The sequence below is a fragment of the Agelaius phoeniceus genome, chromosome 23 (genome assembly GCF_051311805.1).
Source record: "Agelaius phoeniceus isolate bAgePho1 chromosome 23, bAgePho1.hap1, whole genome shotgun sequence".
Taxonomy (NCBI): Eukaryota; Metazoa; Chordata; class Aves; order Passeriformes; family Icteridae; genus Agelaius; species Agelaius phoeniceus.
The window spans coordinates 5263396-5275490 of NC_135287.1; the positions used below are offsets into that span (position 1 = coordinate 5263396).

Consider the following 12095-nt stretch of genomic DNA (forward strand, 5'->3'; position numbering starts at 1 on the left):
GAAGTCTTCTGCTTTAAGTGCTACCTTGGTGGGTGCTGGGTGAGTCACAAGGATGACATCCTGCTTGTTTGGCTGGGAATGAATACATTGCATTAATGCAAGTTTAAAATGTGTGCCTTGTGAAGGGAAGGTGGCTGCCTGCTGAGGTGATTTCCCAGCATGGTTCATTTGGACCCTTTGGTGCAAGGGTCGAATTCACCTCAGGGTTTGTGCCCCTTCTGCAGTTCTCTCCCAGCCCCATTCCTGCACATCCCTCAGACACCCAGGAGCCAAGGTCGAGGTCAGCGTGGTGTGTTCAGAAGGGAAAAGACAAATTTCACCCTAAGCCTTCTTGAAATGCTTTCTAAGGAATAAATATGTCTGTGTATGTTCTGAATCTGCTGTGGAAGGGGAACACCATTATTTTGGCCAGGGGAAAATCAAATTCCATCTCGCGTGAAAACCTCCATGATCTCACCCAAATCCAGCAGGAATAACCCTGGCTTGTTGTGTCTTATCCCATTTCCATCGTGGGGAGCTGAGTTTGGGCTTGGTGTCTTTTCCCCCAGCAGTTTATTCCCTCTAAATTAAACCACTGAGGATTTGGAGGCCTTTTTTTTTTTTTGGATTTTTTTTGGTTTTTATTTTTGTGTGTAATTAGAAGCCCCTGAGGTTATGAATTTTTGACTGCATGCATCCAGGTTGAGGTAGTAGGTTGTATAGTTTAGAATTACACCAAGGGAGATAACTGTACAACCTCCTAGCTTTCCTTGGGTCTTGCACACACCGGCGTGAGGAGCGACCAAAAATCCTCAGCACTCTTTGCTCTGGACACCTGGAACAGGAAAAAGGCAGGTAAGACCAGCTGGAAAACCTTTTGAAATCTTTCTGCCTCTCTAGAATTATGAAAACGTTGATTTTTAGAAGCGTTTTTTTCTCGACTTGTTGGTGCTGTTTCATTGAGTTCGTAGCAAATCCAGTGATGTTTGTCTTCCTTCATTAGCCCTGGAGCAGCGTGGTGTTAACATTCCCAAAAAAGCACCATGGCAACCTCTCAGTGCTCCTGCCTGCATGGTCAGCAAGCAGAAGTCTCCAAAGGTAAAAATATCCTGTATTTTTTTCCCTCCTTTCCATTAATCTTTAATTGGCTCAGTTAATCCTACACTGGGAGCTAAACGAGGCTGGTGATTCCAGATAAAGCCTTGGAGGTTTTATCCAGATCTTTATTCCAGATAAAACCTTGGAGGTTTTATCCAGATCTTTATTCCAGATAAAGCCTTGGAGGTTTTATCCAGATCTTTATTCCAGATAAAGCCTTGGAGGCCTTATCCAGGTATTTATTCCAGATAAAACCTTGGAGGGTTTTGGTGAAAGTACCTACATCAGGAGAGCTGTTCCTTGGGAATATCCAGTGGGGAATACACTCAGCTGAAATTTTTAGGGATTTTTAGTGGTTTTTGTACATTAAATTTGGGTGTTTCAGAGGTTTGCTTCTCCCTCCCAGCAGTTTAGATGAGGAGATGGGGAACATCCCAAATATTGTGGAGAAGCTGTGGGACCAAAAACCCCACATTTCTGATGTGCTTTACAGGTCTAAATTGCAGGGAATTGGGAATATTTATTCCAGATAAAGCCTTGGAGGAGTTTGGTGAAAGTACCTACATCAGGAGAGCTGTTCCTTGGGAATATCCAGTGGGAATACACTCAGCTGAAATTTTTAGGGATTTTTAGGGGTTTTTGTACATTAAAATTGGGTGTTTCAAACAGAGGTTTGCTTCTCAGTCCCAGCAGTTTAGATGAAGGAGATGGGGAACATCCCAAATATTGTGGAGAAGCTGTTGGACCAAAAACCCCACATTTCTGATGTGTTTTATGGGTCTAAAATGCAGGGAATTGGGAACATCCCATTTACCCAACTGCTCCTGAAATCCATGGTTTTATTTGCCTGAATATTGGAGACCTGAAAAACCCTTGAAACTCTCCTAAAGCTGGAAAAGGAAAGTGAACATTTTGATGCTGGCAGCGCTCAGGGCTCAGCTCCTCTGGGGGCCTGGGTGAAGGTGGTGGCCACAACCCTTGGTCAGGGCCCAGGACCTGAACTTAAATCTTTTCACTCTCTGGATGAGTAATTCTGGCAAGGTTTCCTGAGTTCCCAGAATTTAGAGGCTCTGTCCCTTCCTAAACTTGTTCAGTTGGTGAAGAAAAATAAAGAGCAGGCACTGGATTAATTTCATTGGGTTAATCTGAAAGTGTGAACACCATAATGATATTTCAAGGTATCTAAATAACCCAGAAAATTGTGGGGTTTTTTTTTTCTGGTAAAATGGCCCTTAAAAACTTAAATATCTGCAAATCCCTGTTTGCTGAATGCAAAGAGAAGCTGTGAGGGTTACTCAGGGCTCACTTATGAGTTCTTCCAAGAGTGGATTAATGGGATTTGATCCCATTTTGCTTTCAGAGAGGTTCCCAGGTACCTCTGCCGTGGTTTATAAGGACAAGGGAAGGACAAGGGAAGGATCTGGGATAACACGAGGCTGTTCTGTGTTTCAGGGAGGCACATGCCCCAAACACACGCAGGTAGTTAAAAAACGAGGAATCTTCTTGGCACGTTCCAGGCACTACCTTATTTCCCCCCCATAAATCTTTCTGCAGATGGAAGTGCAAATTTTCAGCTGCATTGATTCCCATCCAGCACAGAGGGGTTTTTTTTTCCATGAGGGTTGGGTTTTTTAACCTGTTTGGGACTTCTTTAAGAGCAGCTTTGTGAATAATCCTAAATAGGAACAGGGTCTTCCTTTTTTTTTTTTTTTTTTTTTTTTTTTGTGGTTTTTTCACCTGTTTGGGACTTCTTTAAGAGCAGTTTTGTGAATAATCCCAAATAAGAGCAGGCTCTTCTTTATTGGGATTTTTTTTTGTGGTTTGTTAACCTGTTTGGGGCTTCTTTAGCAGCAGTTTTGTGAATAATCCCAAATAGGAGCAGGCTCTTCTTTTTTTGGGTTTTTTTAACCTGTTTGGCACTTCTTTAGCAGCAGCTTTGTGAATAATCCCAAATAAGAACATGCTCTTTTTATGGAGATTTTTGGAGTTTTTTTAACCTCTTTGGGACTTCTCTAGGAGCAGCTTTGTGAATAATTCTAAATAGGAACGGGGTCTTCCTTTTTTTTGTTGAGTTTTTTTGTTTGTTTGGTTGGTTTTGGTTTTTGGGGGTTTTATTTTTGTTTGTTTTTTAACCTGTTTGGGAGACTTCTTTAGGAGCATAATTTATTATTTATGAATAATCCCAAATAAGAACAGGCTCTTCTTTTTTTGGGTTTTTTTTCCTGTGTTTTTTTAACCTGTTTGAGACTCTTTAGGAGCAGCTTTGTGAATAATCCCAAACAAGAACAGGCTTTTCTTATTTTCTTTTTTTTTTTTTTTGGTGGTAACATTTCAGATTTGCTCTTCACACTCCAAACTTCAGAAGGTTCAAAACTGATGATTATTTATAACAAATCCTGTCAAACCCAACTCGCCGTTAAATCCGTGGGGCGTAAATGAAAAGACCCATCCCGCTCCAAAACCCAAGGAGCCATAATTAAAAAAGGAGAATGGCCAGTGGTGAACAGAATTCAATGTGCATATTTTCCCTGTGAACAAAACAGCATTCCAGCTCTCCCCCTGATGAGAGGAATGTATTGTCAATTAATTAGACTCCCATCATATGTCCTCGGATGCCCTTCCATCATATGCCTTCCATATGTCCCCGTGTCATATGCCTTCCATATGCCCCCTGTGTAATTAAGCTCCCATCATATGGCTTCCATCATGTGCCATTTAAGGAGATTTCCAGGAGAACGTGGCACTGTTACAGTCCTGGACCTTTTGCAATGAGGAAAGGAACAGCTCAGGAGCTGTAAATGAGGAGAGGAGGAAGGAAAAAAGGAAGGTGGCTCGCCCTGAGAGCTGCCTTTAATTGCTGGTTTTGTTTCTCCCAGCTTGAGCAGTGGAGGCACAAAAATGTCCTGTTTTCCTTGGGTGGCAGTCCCAGTTTTCATTCAGTTCAGCCTCTGGACAGCCAGGGAGATAGCCACTGTTTTTCAGGGAATGTTTCCACTGGAATGTGAAATGCAAAAGAAACAATCCACCTCCCAGCAGAGTGTTTGTCCTGAGATAGGGAAATGGAAACTTTGGCCTTGTTTGGGGTCCCTGAGAGAGAAGTGAGGGACCAGAAATAGCCTGGGAGGGAATTCATGGAGAGGGGACGGCACACCCTGCTGGAATTCATGGGAGGGAATTCATGGAGAGGAGAACTTCCACTTCCATCCCAGAGAAGGAATTCATGGAGAGGAGAAGTTCCACTTCCATTTCCATCCCTCTGAGGGAATTCATGGAGAGGGGATGGCACACCCCAATTCCATCCCTCTGAGGGAATTCATGGAGAGGGGATGGCACACCCCAATTCCATCCCTCTGAGGGAATTCATGGAGAGAGGATGGCACACCCCACTTCCATCCCTGGGGAATTTATGGAGAGGAGAACTTCCACTTCCACTTCCATCCCTGGGGAATTCATGGAGAGGGGATGGAAGTGGAAGTGGAAGTTCACACCCCACTTCCATCCCTCTGAGGGAATTCATGGAGAGGAGATGGCACACCCCAATTCCATTCCCTGAGAGGGAATCGTGGAGAGGAGAACTTCCACTTCCACTTCCATCTCTGGGAAGGAATTCATGGAGAGGGGACGGCCCACCCCACTTCCATTCCTGGGGAATTTATGGAGAGGAGAAATTCCACTTCCATCCCTCTGAGGGAATTCATGGAGAGGAGAATTTCCACTTCCACTTCCATCCCTCTGAGGGAATTCATGGAGAGGGGATGGCCCTCCCCACTTCCATCCCTGGGGAATTTATGGAGAGGAGAACTTCCACTTCCACTTCCATCTCTGGGAGGGAATTCATGGAGAGGAGAACTTCCACTTCCACATCCACTTCCACTTCCACTTCCCACATCCCTGGGGAATTTATGGAGAGGAGAACTTCCACTTCCACTTCCATCCCTCTGAGGGAATTCATGGAGAGAGGATGGCACACCCCACTTCCATCCCAGAGAAGGAATTCATGGAGAGGAGAACTTCCACTTCTATTCCTGGGAAGGAATTCATGGAGAGGGGATGGCACACCCCAATTCCATCCCTCTGAGGGAATTCATGGACAGGGGATGGCACACCCCATCCCTGCTCTCCCTCATGGACCACGGCTGTGGAGGGCACAGAACTCTCCTTGCCATGAGGAGGCCTTGGGGGACAATGCCCAAGGAAATGTGAGATGGGTTCCAAATTTGCTGGGATTTATTGGGGATAAAGAGCAAAAAAAGGCACTGATGATTGCACGTGTCATGAAGGAAACTGTGAACATCCAAGGAATTATGGAATGGTGTCCAGTGAAAGGGCAGCTCGTGTGCCTCGGGTACAGTTGTGACTCTGTGCCTTCCTTGTTCCCAACAACTTCTGAGACTTTTTTAGTTCCAAACCTGCTCTAAACCTGACAGAAGAGCAGTGACTTCCAAGGGTGCTCTGCTCCAGTTTTGCAGAAATTGCAGAAATCCCAGCCACGTACCCCAAAATCCCATCCATGCATCCCAAAATCCCAGCCACAGACCCAGCAATCCCAGCCACGTACCCCAAAATCCCATCCATGCATCCCAAAATCCCAGCCACACACCCAGGAATCCCAGCCACGTACCCCAAAATCCCATCCATGCATCCCAAAATCCCAGCCACACACCCAGCAATCCCAACCACACACCCAGCAATCCCAGCCACAGACCCAGCAATCCCAGCTATGCACCCAGCAGTCAGGAAGGAGCTTGAAAGGACACAGAGAAGGTAAAATAGCCGTTTGTGCTGAGATCTCTCAGTTAAAAAACTCAGAGTATTTTGTAAAATGTCCCAGTTTACCTGGATGGAATGGCAACAGTTCAAACCTCCACAGGGTGGGAACCAGTCTATCCCTAAAAACTTTGTATTCCAGCTGTGGAGCATGGTAAAAAACCCAATATTTGGATGTGCTCTGCCTAGATTGAGTGAGTATTGACCCCAAAATCATCCTGCATTTGCTGTGCAGGCATTCTGCACTGTTTGTAATACAGGGAGACAGGTGACAGCTCTTGCTCTGGCTCAATCTTTAATTTTCAACTCAATCCTCGTTGAAATCACACCCAGCAAACACCACCAGCCCATCTGAAAGCTTTAGGTCATTAGGGAAGTGATTTGGGGAATATTTTGTGGTCTTGCACCATCATTAGTCTGCCACAGTTGTAAAGTGCATATTAAGGGAAGCTTTTAAGCCTCTTTTGGAGCACCACTGAAATTATCTGCCCAGAATTGCTGCTCAAGTGTTGTATTCTGAAATATTTTATTCTCCTGGCTCGCTGGGCAGTAAGAAAATCCTCCCAGCAGTGCTCATGTTTTGCTCCTCTGTTTTGACATGGCTCTGATGCTTGTGGAAAATGCAGACATGGAAAGAAATTCAAATTATTTTTTCTGTCTTATCAGCGGTGGCTCCTCCCTCCCATCACCTCCACTCCAGACCCTTTTTAAGAATCATTGAATTCTTGATGGGCAACCAGATTTTGCTGTTTGTTTTTCTGTTGCTTTGCTGTTTGTTTGTTTGTTATACCCTATATATAACAAACATATTTCATATGTTTGTTATATGTTCATATAACTCAAGCCATGAATTTTAGTTTTTATGAACATTTTAGGCCTTGTTTCTTATATAAAATGGGAGTGGATAAACCCCTGCTTGATGCTAAGGGGAAATTTTGGGGTCCAAAGACACTGAGATGGCCCAGGAGCTGTTCCAGCAAATCTGAGAGGACAAAAAGCAGCTAAAAAGGTGCCAGAGATAAATCTGAAATGGATGCACTGAACCATTCCCATCAGAAAGGAAAAAAACAACAAATGGATGCTCTGAGGAAAAGCGAGGATGAGGAATTAAACAGTGACAAATTTGAGGGATTTTTTTTCAGTCTTTTGAGGGATTTTTTTCAGCCTTTTTTTTTTTATTTTTAACCAATGAGTTCCATCTATTTCTGCAGCCTCCTCAATCAGATGCATTGAGCAGAGTGGAATCATTTGCACATGGGAGCTCTGTAAGGGCTGGGATGAGCTGGGGTGGGAGGCCAGAGTGACTCAATGGCTCCGTGAATGGGGCCCTGAGTGCTCCTCTGGTGCCATCTCTACGGAATTCTTGTCATAGCTGGAATTCCAAGCACAGCAAACCTTGGGAGTAAATGATGATGATGATGATGATGATGATGATGATGATGGGGTTCTGAAGGATTTCATCCGGATTTTCTGTCTGAAAGTTGAGCAGACAGTTAAAAATAAGATAATTTCAATCCCCAGGCTCAGAGCTGCTCCTCACGTCTTTGGGAATGCCACGAGAGGGGAGTTCTCTCTCTGTGTTCCTGTATTGGAGTTTAAAAGAGGAGAATTTTATATAAAATTATAAATAAATTAAAAGATTTAAATAAATAAAAATAAGAAATAAAAATTAAATAAATTATAGCTCAGAAATGCTGCTCCTCACATCTTTGGGAATGCCAGGAGAGGGAAGTTCTCTGAGTGCTCCTCTGGTGCCATCTCTACGGAATTCTTGTCATAGCTGGAATTCCAAGCACAGCAAACCTTGGGAGTAAATGATGATGATGGTGATGATGATGATGATGATGATGATGATGGGGTTCTGCAGGATTTCATCCGGATTTTCTGTCTGAAAGTTGAGCAGACAGTTAAAAATAAGATAATTTCATTCCCCAGGCTCAGAGCTGCTCCTCACGTCTTTGGGAGTGCCAGGAGAGGGGAGTTCTCTCTCTGTGTTCCTGTATTGGAGTTTAAAAGAGGAGAATTTTATATAAAATTATAAATAAATTAAAAGATTTAAATAAATAAATAAACAAATAAATAAAAATTAAGTAAATTATAGCTCAGAAATGCTGCTCCTCACGTCTTTGGGATGCCAGGAGAGGGAAGTTCTCTCCCTCTGTGTATTGGAGTTTAAAGGTATAGAAATTTATAAAAAATAATAAATAAATTAAAATACGTAAATAAATAAATAAAGTTTAAATCATTAAAAAGAAAAATTAAATAAATTATAGCTCAGAAATGCTGCTCCTCTCGTCTTTGGGAATGCCAGGAGAGGGAAATTCTCTCTCTATGTGTGTAGGAGTTTAAAGGTATAGAATTCTATAAAAAATTATAAATAAATTAAAATATTGAAATAAAGAAATAAAGTTAAAATAATAAAAAATAAGAATAAAAAAATTATAGCTCAGAAATGCTGCTCCTCACTCTTTTGGGAGTGCCAGGATAGCAAAGTTCTCTCTGTGTGTGTTGGAGTGCATAGAATTTTATATAAAATTGTGAATAAATTAAAATACTTAAATAAAGGAATTAAATTAAAATAATAAATAAAAATAAATAAATTATATTTTAGAAATCAGTTATAGCTCAGAAATGCTGCTCCTCACAACTTTGGGAGTGCCAGGAGAGGGAAGTTCTCTGTGTATGTGTGTTGGAGTGTATAGAATTTTATATAAAATTATAAATAAATTTTAAAATATTTAAATAAATAAATTACCCTAATAAATAAATTAATTGATTAAAATATATAATTAATAAAATTATTCATACAAATATTTAATCTATGAGGGACACAGTGAGGTGGGGACATTGATTGCAATTCCCAGCCAAGGGATGAGCTGGTGTGGAGCAGCTCAATATTTGGAACTGAACAATCTGAGGCACAGATGGGAGAGCACATCCCTCTCTTTTAACCAACTTTTTCCTTCTCATTCCCACTTTTCCCTCTTCTCAGCTTGAGGATTTAGCTGTGAAACCAGGCTCAGCATTTCTGAATTTTTGGGATAAATTCTGTGTCTGCTCGGGCTTCACTCAGGGACAAACTCCCAATTGTGGCATTGGACTGGCAAGGTTTCAGCAAACTGGAGCAGAAAAGAAATCTCATGGCTGGAAATTTCCCATAGCATAGCAAAATCCAAAATATTTGGGAATGCATCTCCCCTTCATTCTAATCTGCTCTTTAAATAAGACAAAACTCCTGGCTGCCCTGACTCTGCTGGTGCTCCAGGCAGTCCCACTTGCACATATTTCGATTTATACATTAAAATATAAAATGTATTCTCCCCAGGCAAATAATCTGTGCATGCTATAGGGTGAAATTAGCCTCTTTGTGCAATGTCATGGCCCTGTTTCCTGGGGAAATAAGTTCAAGAATCAGGTTTCTGGGGCAGACATGGAAAGAAATTCAAATTATTTTTTCTGTCTTATCAGCAGTGGCTCCTCCCTCCCATCACCTCCACTCCAGACCCTTTTTAAGAATCATTAAATTCTTGATGGGCAACCAGACTTGTTTTTCTTATATTCAGTATATTTATAACTCAAGCCATGAATTTTAGTTTTTATGAACATTTTAGGCCTTGTTCCTTAGATAAAATGGGAGTGGATAAACCCCTGCTCGATGCTAAAGGGAAATTTTGGGGTCCAAAGACACTGAGATGGCCCAGGAGCTGTTCCAGCAAATCTGAGAGGACAAAAAGTGGCTAAAAAGGGGCCAGAGATAAATCTGAAATGGGTGCACTGAACCATTCCCATCAGAAAGGAAAAAAACAACAAATGGATGCTCTGAGGAAAAGCAAGGATGAGGAGGGAGGCTGGGAATCTCTGTTTCACAAAGTGACTGAAATTAAATAGTGACAAATTCAAACTGTTTTATAAAGCCATTCTTTTTCCACCAGTATTTAATTAAAAAAAAAAAAAAGGAAACTAATTGCTTTTAGAAGTTAATGAGAACTTTGCCAGTCTAGAACAGATTAGATACTTGTGTTTTTAATAACCATACACAGAATTATGGGCGTTCATTGTAACAACTTTGGAACTGGGCTTAGGCTCCATAAGGTTTGGAATGAAAAGCAGCAGCTCAAGAGCTGGAAAATCCAGATTTGGGAAGGACAGATTTGGGCTGTCCAAAGCTGCTAATTCTGGTCACTTCTGGGGGAAAATGTTGGGGAAGTCTGGAGTGGCCCAGTCCTTGGATGGCTCCTCCAAAGGATTGAGAATTTCCCGCTGGGAAATAAAAATGAAGGGGAGAAATGGATGTGGATGGCTCCATCAAAGGATTGAGCACAGAATTTCCTACTGGGAAGTAGAAATGAAAGGGAAAATGGGTGTGGATGGCTCCTGCAAAGGATTGAGCACAGAAATTCCTACTGGGAAGTAAAAATGAAAGGGAAAATGGGTGTGGATGGCTCCTGCAAAGGATTGAGCACAGAAATTCCTACTGGGAAGTAAAAATGAAAGGGAAAATGGGTGTGGATGGCTCCTGCAAAGGATTGAGCACAGAATTTCCCATTGGGAAATAAAAATGAAGGGGGAAGTGGATGTGGATGGCTCCTCCAAAGGATTGGGCACAGAAATTCCTACTGGAAAATAAAAGTGAAGGGGGAATGGGTGTGGATGGCTCCTCCAAAGGGCTGAGCACAGAATTTGCCATTGGGAAATAAAAATGAGGGGGGGTGGACGTTTGCCCTTCTCACAGCTGCAGTCCTGCAGTGCTCATGGCAATTTTCGAATGTGTGGCACTGGGTAATTCCTGTCCAGTGCAAATGAGAGCAGAGGAAGGGGAGCAACACACAAGGCCAGACAGGGCATCACTGGAGGGCTGGGCACAAAATCCAGCTCACTCAGCCACAGATCTGCGCCCAAACATGGGCTGTGGCCTTTTTCCTCCTCAGGAAATGAATTTCCTATAAGCCTGGCACTAGCAGAACTGAATTATCTGTGAGCCTGGCACTACCAGAACTGAATTATCTGTAGGCTTGGCACTACCAGAAATGAATTATCTGCAAGCCTGGCACTACCAGAAATGAATTTCCTGTGAGCCTGGCACTACCAGAAATGAATTTTCTGCAAGCCTGGCACTACCAGAAATGAATTATCTGTGAGCCTGGCACTACCGGAAATGAATTTTCTGTAGGCCTGGCACTACCAGAAATGAATTTCCTGTGAGGCTGGCACTACCAAAAATGAATTTTCTGTAAGCCTGGCACTACCAGAAATGAATTATCTGTGAGCCTGGCACTACCAAAAATGAATTTTCTGTAAGCCTGGCACTACCAGAAATGAATTATCTGTGAGCCTGGCACTACCAGAAATGAATTATCTGTAGGCCTGGCACTACCAGAAATGAATTTTCTGCAAGCCTGGCACTACCAGAAATGAATTATCTGTGAGCCTGGCACTACCGGAAATGAATTTTCTGTAGGCCTGGCACTACCAGAAAGGAATTTCCTGTGAGCCTGGCACTACCAGAAATGAATTTTCTGTAAGCCTGGCACTACCAGAAATGAATTTCCTATAAGCCTGGCACTACCAAAAATGAATTATCTGTGAGCCTGGCACTACCAATAATGAATTTTCTGCAAGCCTGGCACTACCAGAAGTCACAGAAGTTTGTGAGGTCACTCCCAAGCCATCCTGGCTGCAGATTTGTGGGGCACAGCCCAGGCTGGTGTGAGATTTGGGGTCACCACAATAAAAAAATAAATAAATAATTTCTTTACTGTCCCCAAGGCCAGTGCAGGCAGCCCCTTTGTGCTCCTCAGCTTAAGGGAGATTTAAGGAATTGCTGCAAGCAGCAGGTCAAACCCATTCTGGGATTAATGGCACTGGTGTGGCTTTAGTGAGAAGTTTGTTTTGGTTGTGGTTGAAGTGGCCTCTCATCTCCTGTGACAACAAACAGCAGCCCAGGGGGTGTCTGCAGCCTGGCAGGTGCCTCAGCTTCCCCTGGAGCTGCATTTCCATCCACAAAGGATGGGGAGGATGGGGTTTGAAAAAAAGAGTGAGGGAGAGATGGGAAAACAGGAAGGGAATTGGAAGGGAAGAAGGGAAAACACAAAAGAGAATGGAAGGCAAAGGAAAATATGAAAGAAATTGAAAGGGAGGAAGGGAAAACAAAGGAAAATGGAAGGGAAGAGGGGAAACAGGAAGGAATTTGGAAGGGAAAACATGAAGGAATTTGAAAAGGAAAAGAGGAAGGAAATTGGAAGAGAAGAAGC

The 12095-nt window shown here is 42.7% G+C and overlaps 1 long non-coding RNA gene across 6 annotated transcripts in view; it reads left to right on the forward strand.

Annotated features, from left to right (window-relative positions):
• Positions 1-12095, forward strand: part of LOC129129630 (uncharacterized) — a 164177-nt gene that overhangs the window by 145884 nt on the left and 6198 nt on the right. For all 6 annotated transcript variants that reach the window (XR_013185077.1, XR_013185078.1, XR_013185081.1 and 3 more), the window contains one exon: positions 983-1077. This is a non-coding gene — a long non-coding RNA (uncharacterized LOC129129630). The remainder of the gene's footprint in view (positions 1-982; positions 1078-12095) is intronic.